This window comes from Barbatula barbatula (genome assembly GCF_947034865.1).
Source record: "Barbatula barbatula genome assembly, chromosome: 5".
Lineage (NCBI taxonomy): Eukaryota > Metazoa > Chordata > Actinopteri > Cypriniformes > Nemacheilidae > Barbatula > Barbatula barbatula.
In genome coordinates this window covers 961544-975314 of record NC_136769.1, presented here as the reverse complement: position 1 = coordinate 975314, position 13771 = coordinate 961544, and the positions used below count along the sequence as shown (strand labels likewise).

Here is a 13771-nt window from a genome sequence, read left to right as displayed (position 1 = left end):
GTGCAAAACGGATCCGGAATGGAGTCCACTTGCACAGCGCAGCGGATCCAGATCTGGGGCAGACCCGTTTCGGACCTGTTTATAAAGCAGCGGATCCGCCACGGACCCGTTCAGGACCCGTTTATCCCAGCAAACAATTTTTGGTTCCCAGAACAGATATTCTAACGTTCCCTGTTGGTTTTCCAGGAAAGTTTTTTTGGCGTTAATAGAATGTTCCCTGTAGTTTAGGGGAACGTTCTCCTAACGTTAGGCGAACGTTCCCCTAACGTTAGTACAAAGGTAGGGGACGTTCCCCTAACCTACAGGGAACATTCTATTAACGTCTCCTAACGTTAAGCTAACGTTCTCCTAACCATGTTATGGGGAATGAAATGAGCCTAAAATCACGTGTTATAGATTGAGAACAAAAACTGGGATAAAATAAATCAAAATGTATTGAATTCAACTGCATAAACAACCTTAAACAACATACAAATACAACAAATAGAAAGAAAATAATAATAACTTTAAGACGTAAAACTAATTGGTAAAATTGTATTTTAAAATAATTATATAAATGACTATTTATTAAATGTAGAAAGAGAAATATATATATATATATATATATATATATATATATATATATATATATAAACTACATAAAAAGCCTTAAACAACAAACAAATAAAACAAATTGAAAGAAAACAATAACCATAAAGACATTAAACTAATTGGTAATATATAATTTATAAAAACATATATAACATTATAATTACTATTTATTAAATGTAAAAATATAATAAAAATACAGAAGCCCCATCAAGTTCAATCTTCACTTTAGCATCATCTGAAATCAAAAGAAAAAGGAAATGAGTAAGACGTATCTTAAACACTGTAGTTGAAGTGAATCATTATTATATGAAATATGTATTATTAATTAATAGTCGCCAGTGACTGATGTTGATCAATAATATGCCTGCAATTAATTTACAGTACAGGCGTTTAGTAGAGGCTTTTCCAACTCAAAGCGACAGTACCATATGGAAAACAATACAATTATTTGACAATAATATGAGGAGTTCTGTACAAAGTTACTTCGTTGATACAAGTACAATGTGTTTTACTAAAACGGAAACTGACTAAACTTTTATAAAACCGTCTTTAACATCACACCACTAGATGCCGCTGTTAGGCTACAAATCTTTTCAAACCTAGTGGCCCGTCTTATAAAAAGTTTGAAAGTTGATTGATCTATACTGATAATTAAAAAATGACATTGTTTACCATTTCAAATGTCTGTATGGGGCATATTTTAAAACAAGAGAAATTTCGTCCTCCACATCAGTTGCCCTCAGCTGCTTAAAGTTTTTTTTGTGTTGCTCCTACAAAATAGAATGACAATCTCTGATCAGATAAAGACTCCCTTTATGTTCACACAGTAAAACAAAACGTTTCAATGACGCTAAAATTACACAAGTTAGGACAAAACTTGCCTATTACTAAGTGGCATATTTGTAGGTCTTGGAAGGCCTGTTTATTTTTCTTTCCTTTCAGACTGTAGGCCCCCAAAACCTCATTTGTGGCAATCTTGCGCAACATTTTGCGGACTGCAGCACCAGGATTTAAGCCCCCAAGGGATCGAAGGTAGTTCATCTGTAAAAAAATATGACAAATAATTTAATTTAAAAAGTGAAGTGTGTTCAAATAACGTTCATAAAGATTGGTCTGTGTATTTATTGAACATGCGAGTTAAAATCTGCTACCAAGTTTTAACTGCCCTTTACTGCAATTCTAAAGAATCAGGTTACAGCAGAATCTGAAGAATATATATATATATATTTGCGGGTTGATACATTTGGGCATGAGATTGTGGGTTCGCACACTCATTTCACAATTAAATGAAACAAATGTCTGGATTTAGTTTGCAATTTGGTGTATCAACCCGCTACATTAACTAGTAGTTATGTCATTTATATCACAGGTTCTCAAATTTTGGGTCATAAGGAGAGTCACGCAAAGCCACTTGATGTTGCTGTGCATTAAAAATGTTTATAGCAACCAAAGAATATACTTGTATAGTTCACGTGTTTATTGTGCTCGGACACTGGATGATTTTCTCAACGCTAGACCAACCTTCCGAACTTCCGAATAAGAAATGCGTCCCAACACTTTTTCAATGAATCACTGTAGGAATCCAGTTTAATGCTACAACAGTGGCTGCCAGCAGATTTTTTAGATGTAGCCTACAATCAACATTCTTGCATATATATTTACCATCTTGGTTCGTTTGTCCTTGTGGGCAAGCTCAGTGTCCAGCAGCTGGAGTTCTTCCACTGTATGACACAGCCCATTATCGAGCAGGTCTCCTCCATCCTCTGACGCCGTCACAGCTGTAGAAGCCAGCAATTGTCGCTGCATGGCCAGGATTTCTTGTTGATTTTCAACAATTTCTTGCAACTTTTGCAAGACTTTTGTGCGATAGTCTATAAAGCATTTTGAACATCATTGAACATACTTTAATTTAATTTAAAAAGTTAAAAACGGACTTACTCTTTGTGGCTGACGAAGACTGGGGCTCTTCTAAAAGGAGCTGGGAGGCAACTGGTGCAAAATAAAGCAATAAGCCCCAAGAGGCAGTGGGTTACTGGTGTATTTTATAACGTCTTCAGGATAAAAATCAAGGACCAAAACGGACCTTTTTATAAGTTTAAAACAATTAATTATTGATAAAGATACACTGATTTAAATAGTCAATAAAAACAATAATTCTATTATATTTTGCACAACCTTGAAGATTTTTAGACACCCGTTGCTGTGGGTTCTTCTGCAGTGATTCTTCTGCTGCAGAACAAATAACCAAATAAACTATTAAATGGAGCCACACTGATAAAGTTTCAGGTATGAAAATTAAACAAGAAAAAATATGCTTACAATTCACAGAACAATCACTTGAAATGTCATTGTTGTCTGTTAGAAGTCAAAACGCAAAAGAGAGTCAAATACTGCATGTCTAGTACTAATACTTAAAAACATATTTTGATTTTGTACGAACCCATGTCCAGAGAAGTCTTGGGCAAGGGTGTGTCTGTAAATACATAAGAAAACTGAAAGAACAACAAGACAATTATGTATTAATTAATGGCACCAACTTACATTTAGGTGGAACAGGTTTGCATGTACTTTTTGTTGACTTCTTCCTTGATAATACTCTGCCATCATCTGAAAATAAGAACAAATTGTGTTAAAATAAAAAATAGAGCAGGGCTAGTTAACTTAGCTCCAGGAGGGCTGGTGTCCTGCAGAGTTTAGTTCCAACCCTGATCAAATACAACTGATCAAAGTAATCAGGACTATTTGAAATGTATGAACAGGTGTGTTGGATAAGGGTTGGAACTAAACTATGCAGAACACATGCCCACCAGCCCTAGCATAGAGTTCACAAATACAATTCAAATTGTATGTTAAATCTTATTATGTCAAATCTACTGTAAATGTCTGAAACAAAGTAGCAAAATACAATTTGTCCAAAGAAACTTGCCTATATGGGACACTGACATTCTTTCCTTTAATACATATATTTTTTTTAATCAAACAAATCACAAGTGGTTAAATATCTTATTTTAGGGTTATTGAGGTGCCCAAAATGTCACAACTTCAATTTTGTTCATTAATTTGTTTTCTCAGAAACATCTCAGAATAAATGAATAGAGCTTTATGTTAATGTGTGCTTCAGGGAAAAAATATATTTACATAGCATTTAGTAAACTAGAGAATGAGTGACAACAGTTTCTGTTTATAGTTTTAAGAAATGTTTCAGTCTTTTGAAGAGTTGGAATAAAGGTTTTGGAAGTGATTTGAACTGTTACCACTTGAGGAGGAATCTTTTTCTGACAGAAATCTCCTTGGCTTCTTCTGTGCCCTCTTTTTAGTTCTTGTGGTGTCCTCTGTTTCAATATTTGAAGTCTCCACCACACGGGAACATTTTTCTACAGCATTGCTGTATGAACCTAAAAAAATTTGGCAAATATACCTTTTTATCAATGCTCTTGATATTTAGTTTTACAGTTTTTCTCAATTGCTAAAACACTAAAACCCATTGGCTGAACAAAGTTCTCAGTTGCCTGAACTTATTTAGCTAATTGTGCAGTCTGTTGTCAATACCTTAAACCATTTCTCATGGTAAAACACAATTTGCAAATCTCACTTAGACTCTTCAGCAAAACGCTAAACACATTATCATTCTCAAAACACATTCTGCACTATAATGCACATGTCATCCATACTGGTGAACACAAGTGGCAACAATCAAATACAAATAGAGAACATGTGTCATTGATTGAACACAACCACTCAAAATTGATTTAACCTGTTTCAAATGATGTGACACAACCAATATAAGACAGTTCAGAGAGAAAACAGGTTGTTGAAGGTGGGAAGGAGAAAGTCTGAAAATTGATAGAAGAAAGAATATGAGAGGACGAGTGCGTATTCGAGGTGGGCAAAGAGGAGGAGGGCAAGAAAGAGGTGGAAGAGGAGGAGGAGGGCAAGAAAGAGGAGGAAGAACCCCCAAAAAGTGCAAAGAGCAAAGCAGAGTAGTAATTTCTGAACAATTTTGAGCTACGATGATAGAACATGTTTTCATTCATCAGAAGACAAATGAGGGAACAATATAAACTTTGTTTTGAGATTAAAAATGTACTTCTCCCTGAGAACTATGTTTTGAACAATGTATTTTCTATTTATTGGTGTATTGTTTACTGACTGCTTGATTTCATTTTGCAAGATGAGTCAGAGGTTTTGTAAATAGTGCTTGAAGATGAGGTTTTGTGTTCAATGTTTTCAGAAATGGAGCAAGGTTTCAGAAATTGTGTTTTACCAATTGAGAAAAACTGTAATAATGTTCATTAAAATATGACCAGGGATATTTTTTTAACCTTTAGATGCAGAAAATCTTGCTTTATGTATGTATGAAAAGTCCACAGTGTTTAGAGGGTATTTTATGGATACAATATGAAAATCCTCCATCCCCCTTGAATGTCAATCCCTTGATCTCTCTCTGCATTTCGACATTCCCAGCACTGGATATTGCATATATACAATGGAATTACTTTACCTGTTTTCAGCCAAAATGTTTTTAACTGTAACCTCCTCCAGTTGATCCTGTCAGGCAAACTGCAGCTTTTCACAAGCTGCCGCACATTTGAAAAAGTCCAATAGCAGAATATTTTCCCCTGAAAAAAGTAAATATAAAATACTGTAAATATATGCATATTACAAAAAATTACACGGTAAAAAGTGCACAAGGCATGTCTTTACTCTAAAGCTTTTGACCTTGATCTGATTTAAAACATTAGATTTTCTGTCTAGCCATCATTGTAACGTAAAAAGGTTGGTTGATTTAAATTAAAAGTAAGACTTGTTAGTGTAACGTAAATACATGTCTTTGAAACAACTTAAAAATATTACGTTCCCATTATCACGTGGTGTCTAACGTAACCCGTAGTCGAGCGTGAGGACGTTCATCTCTCCGCCATCTTCTTACACCGCATGGATGAACACGGCTTGGAAAAACGACAATATCTAAAATCGGTAAGTAATTCTAAAGATACGTTTGGGTTTATTATTGAAATCATATACGTATAATTACATAAACTACTGTGATATACTGTTGTTTTACATACGGTTAGTATTACGATGGAAGGGTCTAACTCGGCTACTGTCATGATTCTGCCTAATCTTGTCTTGGTTTTCTGGTGTAGGGGCAGAATCATGATAGACCCACGTGTTTTATGTGGAGAGAAACATATTATTGTCAATCAGGACATAATATGTGTTCTCTCCAGTCTCGTCATTGGCCCCGCCCCTCTCGTTCCTAGTATTGCTTTCCTCCTGTGTCTCATTTCCCACACCTGCCCATTGTTATCTCCTTTGTTAGTTTTCCTATAAGATGCCCTCATGTCTATTGTCTTGGGCTTGCTCGTTGTACTTGTTTCCTGTCATGTTCTTGGTCTCTGTCTTGTTCTTGGTCACTGTATGCAGTTTGGCAAGTTCCTTGTTTAATTATTCTTAGTTTATTTTTGCCCCCCTTGCGGGAAGTCTTTGTTTTCAATTTTGTATCTTAGTTTTGTTAGTGTTTTCCCCATCGAGGGAGTTTATGTTTTGTTCCTGTTTTATTATTTATTAAAGTCTGTGTGTTAACCCCTACATCCCCGTGTCTGCTTGCACTTGGGTTCTTCCACCACGTTCCTCTCCTCCACGTTCACGACAGAACGAACAAGCCATTACAGAACCCAGCAGGCAAGATGGAGGCAAGGCGAGCGACCCAGGCTCATCGCCTACTCCGTCTACGCCAGGGCCACTCAGATGTGTTGGAGTTTGCGGACCGCTTTTTTGAGGTGGCAGGGGAGATGGTCCACAGTGAGCAGGAACAGATGGTCCTGTTCAATGGCGGCCTCAACCAACCTCTAGCGGGGTGGGAGATGAAAATGCTGAGACCGCTGGGCTTCACTGACCTGATCAGGTATGCCATGAATCGGCCGGAGCCCAGTGTCTCAGCTCAACCCAGTCTTTCCCCCCCGCTGGCCGCCCTCCCCGAGGGTCGTACCCTGCAAATCGGGGTTGTGGGCCTCTCCTCACCCTCTGCAACCTCCACCTCGTCCACCACACCACCTCCTACAGTCTCCCCACCCGCAGTCAGCCTTGGTGGCAAGAGGGGTAGGCGAGAGTCCTGGGGGTCCTCGTCAGAGGCCTCCAACCCGGAGACAGCCACGCCCTTCACCTCCTTCCTCCAGCCGACCACCAGACGGGTGGCTCGGCTGAAGAAGAGGCAACGGAGTCCGGTGGTCCCGTGGAGTCCGGTGGTCCCGTGGAGTCCGGTGGTCCCGTGGAGTCCGGTGGTCCCGTGGAGTCCGGTGGTCCCGTGGAGTCCCGTGGTCCCGTGGAGTCCGGTGGTCCCGTGGAGTCCGGTGGTCCCGTGGAGTCCGGTGGTCCCGTGGAGTCCGGTGGTCCCGTGGAGTCTGGTGGTCCCGTGGAGTCCGGTGGTCCCGTGGAGTCCGGTGGTCCCGCCGGCGTCAAGTCCTGTTCCTCAGCCGGCCTTCCAGCCGGCGTCGAGTCCTGTTCCTCAGCCGGGGACTCCTAGAGCCCCTGGGACTTCGCGCTCTCGAACGCCGCCCCCCGGGGTGTCCCCTAAGTCCCCTGGGACTCCGCGCTTCCGAGCGCCAGGGACAAAAACTGTTCCCCCTTATCCCAACCCCTTTGGACTTCCCCCCCATGGACTCATGTGTTCCCCCCATGAACTTTGTTGTTCCCCCTCCCCCCCTCCCTTGTTTGTTATTTTTAGTATGTCACCCCAACCCTTTTATCATGTATTCTTGTCTGCCCCTAATTGTGTTTACCATGTTTTGTTGGTTGTTGTCTGTTTCCCGGTCGGTCTTGTCTTGTTAGTGTTCTCCCTTGGTGAACGCCAGTGGTCGTTCATTAAGGGGGGGGTTCTGTCATGATTCTGCCTAATCTTGTCTTGGTTTTCTGGTCTAGGGGCAGAATCATGATAGACCCACGTGTTTTATGTGGAGAGAAACATATTATTGTCAATCAGGACATAATGTGTTCTCTCCAGTCTCGTCATTGGCCCCGCCCCTCTCGTTCCTAGTATTGCTTTCCTCCTGTGTCTCATTACCCACACCTGCCCATTGTTATCTCCTTTGTTAGTTTTCCTATAAGATGCCCTCATGTCTATTGTCTTGGGCTTGTTCGTTGTACTTGTTTCCTGTCATGTTCTTGGTCTCTGTCTTGTTCTTGGTCACTGTATGCAGTTTGGCAAGTTCCTTGTTTAATTATTCTTAGTTTATTTTTGCCCCCCTTGCGGGAAGTCTTTGTTTTCAATTTTGTATCTTAGTTTTGTTAGTGTTTTCCCCATCGAGGGAGTTTGTTTTATTATTTATTAAAGTCTGTGTGTTAACCCCTACATCCCCGTGTCTGCCTGCACTTGGGTTCTTCCACCACGTTCCTCTCCTCCACGTTCACGACAGGCTACCAAGTTTACAAGTTCCCCTCATCACTATGAAGTTAAACTGAGTGGAAATAAAATAATTATTATACAAGCAAATAGGTTAGATGGGTTGATATTGAAAAGTAGTATAACTGCTGTTTCGTGTATGCTGGAGTGCGATACTCATAATGTGATTTTGTCATATAGAAAATACATGCCCGCTTTAGACGCTTTGTATGGGCTTAACACTATTATGAAGCTTTATTTTTATAACGATGATTATTTGCTATTTAAGAAAGTAGTTTTTACAATGTACTCGTTTAACACTTAACGTCAGCTCAGCTAAAAATTGTGTGCACGAGACTGCGAGTGTCTTCCGAACGCTAACGTCTCATTTATGATTAACCCTAACCCAAGCTATGTGCGCGAAACGCATATTAACGTGAAGGCCCAAACACATGACTTCAAGTGACGGGCAGCAACACATAATAACATATTGCATCTACAAGCATACCCTGTAAAGAAGTCGCCTGTTTAGATTTTACGTTATGTGTGAGCCCAAGTTTCTTATAATTCTCTTTGTCTTTTGTAGGATGGGGCAACGTTTTTCAGGGCAGGTTCTGAATAATCCAGTCACGTGAAAAAGTAATTTGCACCTTAATTATTGCTTTGTATGGTCAGTTTTGTAATGCATGGTTTTCTCTTCTATGCTCTTCCTAACCCCTCTCTTTGGCAAGTAACTCGATGTAGAAATGCAAAGACTGTGGTGTCACCAAAGCCAAGCGTCCTGAGCTTCTCAAGCATTTTAAGCTTGATCATAGGCATTTTGGACATCGTCATCCTTATCCTCATTGTTCATTTAAAACGTAGAGTTCTCTGAAGAGCCACATGTCGAGGAGGCATCCTCAACATCACCTTCAAAAAGATTCTTTGACAACTTATAAATGCATGCTTTGTGAATACAAACACACATAATCGTTTAAAGAGTATTTCCATCACATTGGGCAGCACCTGATCAAGAAACACCCTTGCTTGGCAGAAAAAGGATCATTCAATGGTTGCTACGGGTGGACACATAGATTTAAAATGAAGATGGGAAACCTACGCACACAGTTAAAGTTTTTGGCAAATTCCCTGAAAACCAAAGCCTCAGATCATGCTTTTCCAGCAAAAAATGTTAAACATATATGTATTTTTACACTTAGTTTTCAAAGTAATATCAGGTTCTTTACGAAGTCCATTTTCTGTTTCTCTTTCTTGCAGATTAATGCTGAATTTTTGCGCATCAAGATTTTTGGCTTCTTTGGACCGACACAGCTCTCAACTTCTCCAGGTTATTAGGAGCAAAGGGGGAGTCCTCCATGAAAAACGAAGGATACTATTAATGTTATGGATCAGGTATTGCTGGATGCAATTAGAATTGTTAGAATTCAATAGTGTTTTCGTCTAATAAAAACTGTACATCTTGTAGAGTCTGGACATAGACATCATAAGAGAGTGCCTGCTGAAGTGCCTCATCATGTACCTTGGTGAAGATGCAAGCTGACTGATCAAAGAATACCAGGTAATTCTGCAGAACATAGTTTTTTTTTTAAGAATGTTGTTAACAGCACCCCATTCACTTGCAATGGTTTTGTGCCATACAATAGAAGTGAATGGGAGCTGTGCTGTTCTGTTACCAACATTGTTCAAAATTCTGCTGAAGAAATAAAGTCATACAGGCTTGAAATTTTTATATTATATATTACTATATTAATTATATTACTATATGAGTTATATTACTGCGCCGAGGTTGAAGTGCTGCGAAGTGCTCTTCCGCCATTCATTATCATGTTTAAGGCTTCATAAGTGTGTAGCAGTGTTTTGTTTCTAAACAGAATTTACTTTAAACATCGTTGCACTCGTTACCAATTCTAGTTCACCCAAAAATGTAAATGTTTTAGTCACTAAATCACGGCTATAAACCGTTCAAATTTCATTGTTAAGCTGAACACAAATAAAGATATTTTAATCGAAGCAACCGAGACGTTTTGGGTCTGCAACTTCCGGAGTAGGAAAGCTAACTACATTTAAAAAATAATTCTTCAGATGTGAAAGGAGTGTTTTTCCTTCGACAGTCCCTCAATTGCTCTGTTCTTGTATGTTTTTAGGCTGACCAGAGGGAGGAAGCGGAGAGAGAATTTGAAAAGACCACCATGGCAGTTTTTGTGGTCCGTGAAAGTGATGCTCTCAGTCGTGCACTGGACATTGTGAAAACTGTTATACTGTCAAACTCTTATACTGTCAGTGTTTGTATAAATATATAATAAACATTGACAATTTTTCCAGTTTACAGTTTACATTGTTATACAGTTTGTACATTTTCTACATTAATATTTAAAATGACATTTGTTTGAAAGTAAAGTAAAATAATTAAATGTTTTCTCTTTGTATAAACTTAAGACAAAGTATAATTTGAGATTTCATTCAACTTAAAGATTTTATTTGGTTCAAAGAAGCTTTTTGCTTTCAAAAGATTTAATTATCCATTATTAGCCAAAGTAAGAATTTTAAGTTTAGCCAAAGAAAGAATTTTAAGTTTAGCCAAAGAAAGAATTTTAAGTTTAGCCAAAGAAAGAATTTTAAGTTTAGCCAAAGTAAGAATTTTAAGTTTAGCCAAAGTAAGAATTTTAAGTTTAGCCAAAGTAAGAATTTTAAGTTTAGCCAAAGAAAGAATTTTAAGTTTAGCCAAAGAAAGAATTTTAAGTTTAGCCAAAGAAAGAATTTTAAGTTTAGCCAAAGTAAGAATTTTAAGTTTAGCCAAAGTAAGAATTTTAAGTTTAGCCAAAGTAAGAATTTTAAGTTTAGCCAAAGTAAGAATTTTAAGTTTAGCCAAAGTAAGAATTTTAAGTTTAGCCAAAGAAAGAATTTTAAGTTTAGCCAAAGTAAGAATTTTAAGTTTAGCCAAAGAAAGAATTTTAAGTTTAGCCAAAGTAAGAATTTTAAGTTTAGCCAAAGAAAGAATTTTAAGTTTAGCCGAAGAAAGAATTTTAAGTTTAGCCGAAGAAAGAATTTTAAGTTTAGCCAAAGTAAGAATTTTAAGTTTATCTAAAGTAAAGTAATTAGTTGTAACAAGTTGACGCAATTTTTTTACTTTGATCCAATAAAACACTTTTTTCAGTGCATGATGTCCTTAAATGAGACTTGTTTCACAGGAATGTGATGCCTATGGACTGTCCCCACAGAGGGAGAGGGGGAGAGAGAGAGAGACAGAGAGAGAGACAGAGAGAGAGACAGAGAGAGAGAGAGAGAGAGAGAGAGAGAGAGAGAAAAACTTCCTGTGCTCAGTGTTCATGCAGGACGGCCAAGAAAATCAACTCCTGGCCTTTTTCTATCATTATGGCAATTCTTGTCAGCTGGCGTTCTGGTATGAGCTTCATCACTGCATGTCTTGTTTGGACTTTAAAACATCCAAGTGTTCTTGAGTCTAGTGGATCTCTGAACAGTGGTTGAGATCTTTCAAAACATCTACACATCAGCAACTGTGAACCTGAATCATCCGACTCATCTCTCTCTTCAATGGCCTCACAGCAGTTTCCTTCAGCAAGAATAAATGCATTGTTGGGCCTTTTGGTTTTCGACTTGGAGGCCACCACAGAGAGAGGAGAAGTGGACATCTCTGTGAGAAGTTTGACCAATTGAACAAGTGGCTGCCTTCCAGACCTTACAAGCCGCATTAGCTTCGCGAGATAATTCTCGAATGGGAATGCACTGCATGCATCAAGGCTGCCAAAAGTCATTGCCTCTTCTGATAGATGTACCATTGAATGGATGTTGTACACCAGAAAGTGGTCTCCATACAGTTCTTTTGTTTTCTCAATAAAGTATTGCATTAGCTCTTTGCTGTATCTGTTGTGTTCCCTTGCCAATGTTGGACAAAGCAGAAGACTCAAGGCAACACTAAATGCCATGAAATGGTCGTAAAGTTGGTCACTCAAAATGCCCTTCAGCACGATCTTGCCTGTGTAAACAGCAAACTGGCGCAGTTCTGTTGCCTTCCACCTATCAATGTCCTCTAGATTCTGAGGTTTTCGGGCCAAACAGTTTGGAATGGCGTGTCTGAGTGACAGCAGTCTTTGCGTCACCTCATTTATTTGCCCCGCAGACAGTCTTACTTTTCTATCTCCTCTGACCCACTCTGTGATGAGCTTCTTCATAACACCCGGGCAGGCTTGGTGCATGTAGTCAATTGGAAATTGTTGTATCATATCCAACGGGAGCCTCAAAAAGGGAGACACTGGTGCAGTCTCATTCTCCTGACGTATGGCCATTTCAGCACGAAATGCTTCATTGGTGCGCAGAGTGAGATTTTCTACCTCTGGGTACGTTACTCGCCTAGAGACCCATGTGCCTTTCTGAGTGCATTTGTCACAACCAAAATACCCAGAATACTGCTTGATCTTCTTCACCATTGCTCTTGCTGGTGCATCACACACAAATCATCTGATCCTAATCTTTTTTCCATCCAGACCATTGTCGAGGAGCTCTTGGATGTCATTTATGGCTTCCTCAGCAAAATCCAGATCTTTTGGTTTGGTGGGACCAAGTGTCAGTGTGACAGGAAAAACACTAATGGGGTTTAGGTGAATAGCACAGAGGATGGGCCAAAGATGTGTCCTGCTGCTTTTAAAAATGGGTAGGCCATCAATATTAAATGATAGCTCCAGTGTACTCACTCTTTCAATCATCTCTGTTGGATAACGTTTTAACTGCTCACTAATGCTCTCTCTTAAATTAAAATGAACACATTTGATGATAGTATTCTGGCCAAAACTAGCTAAAGAAATATTTCAAATCTAATTGACAAGCATATAGAATGGATTGCTCTTTAATTTTTAATATGCCTCCCTTTATTAATATTAATAACACATGATGAAATCATTCAAAACGTATAAATCTAAATTCACTCGTTTTAGCCAGTAATATTTCAACTATAAAAAGAGTTTCTTACAGAATGTTTTTAGAGTTGTATTATTTATGTATAGAATTGTATTACAGAAAATGAAATGCAACCATACATTTTACAAATATTTTTATTTACTTAAGGAAAAATATTTTTTTTTAAATGTAGCTCAAGAACCATTTAATTAAATCTTTTTTTGTGAAAATTGGGTTTTCAAAAGATCGATGAATACAAACTAAAATTTAAATTGAAGTAAACTTTATCTTAACTGGTAAACGAACACTGAACACAGAAGTTAAATAATAAAACACTACAGTTGGGTGCTGACACTGGGACGGCTCCTTGAATTTCCCCTGTCTGCTGCCAGGTTGAACCACCGTATCACGTGTTTTGTGATCTCATCATCCGTGGCGGCACGGGAGACATGGCTCTTTCTCACAGCACCTGTAAGCAGAATTATTATTAAACAAACTCATGAAATCACATAGGAGCTACCAGTTTTTTTAAAGGAAACACCACCGTTTTACATATGTCACTATGTTCTTACCTCATAGACAAGTTGATATGTATCTGTCTCATCTCAGTGTGTGCACTTAATCGCTCTGAAGTGTTTGGTGCTTTCTTAATTGGATCGTAATGAATGAATGGAACGAATGGTGCTAAGCTAAACGTTAACATAGTGGCATCGCGCGCTACAGCGATTAAGTGCACGCACTGATACAGGACAGATATGTATCAACTATTTTAAGTTAAGGTAACTGCATAGTGGCATATGTAAAAATGGTGAAATTTTCCTGTAAGGATACACACAACCAATGCTTTTAAAACAAACTTGTACAGTCTTGTACAGACACTTCTCTCAC

At 38.6% G+C, this 13771-nt stretch overlaps 1 long non-coding RNA gene across 1 annotated transcript; it reads left to right on the top strand.

Moving 5' to 3' along the window:
* Positions 1–8562: 8562 nt before the first annotated feature.
* LOC306893876 lies at positions 8563–10236 on the top strand. The gene is made up of 4 exons (XR_013786635.1): positions 8563–8611; positions 9230–9364; positions 9438–9530; positions 10117–10236. It is a non-coding gene; the product is annotated as an uncharacterized lncRNA (long non-coding RNA).
* Positions 10237–13771: the final 3535 nt, after the last annotated feature.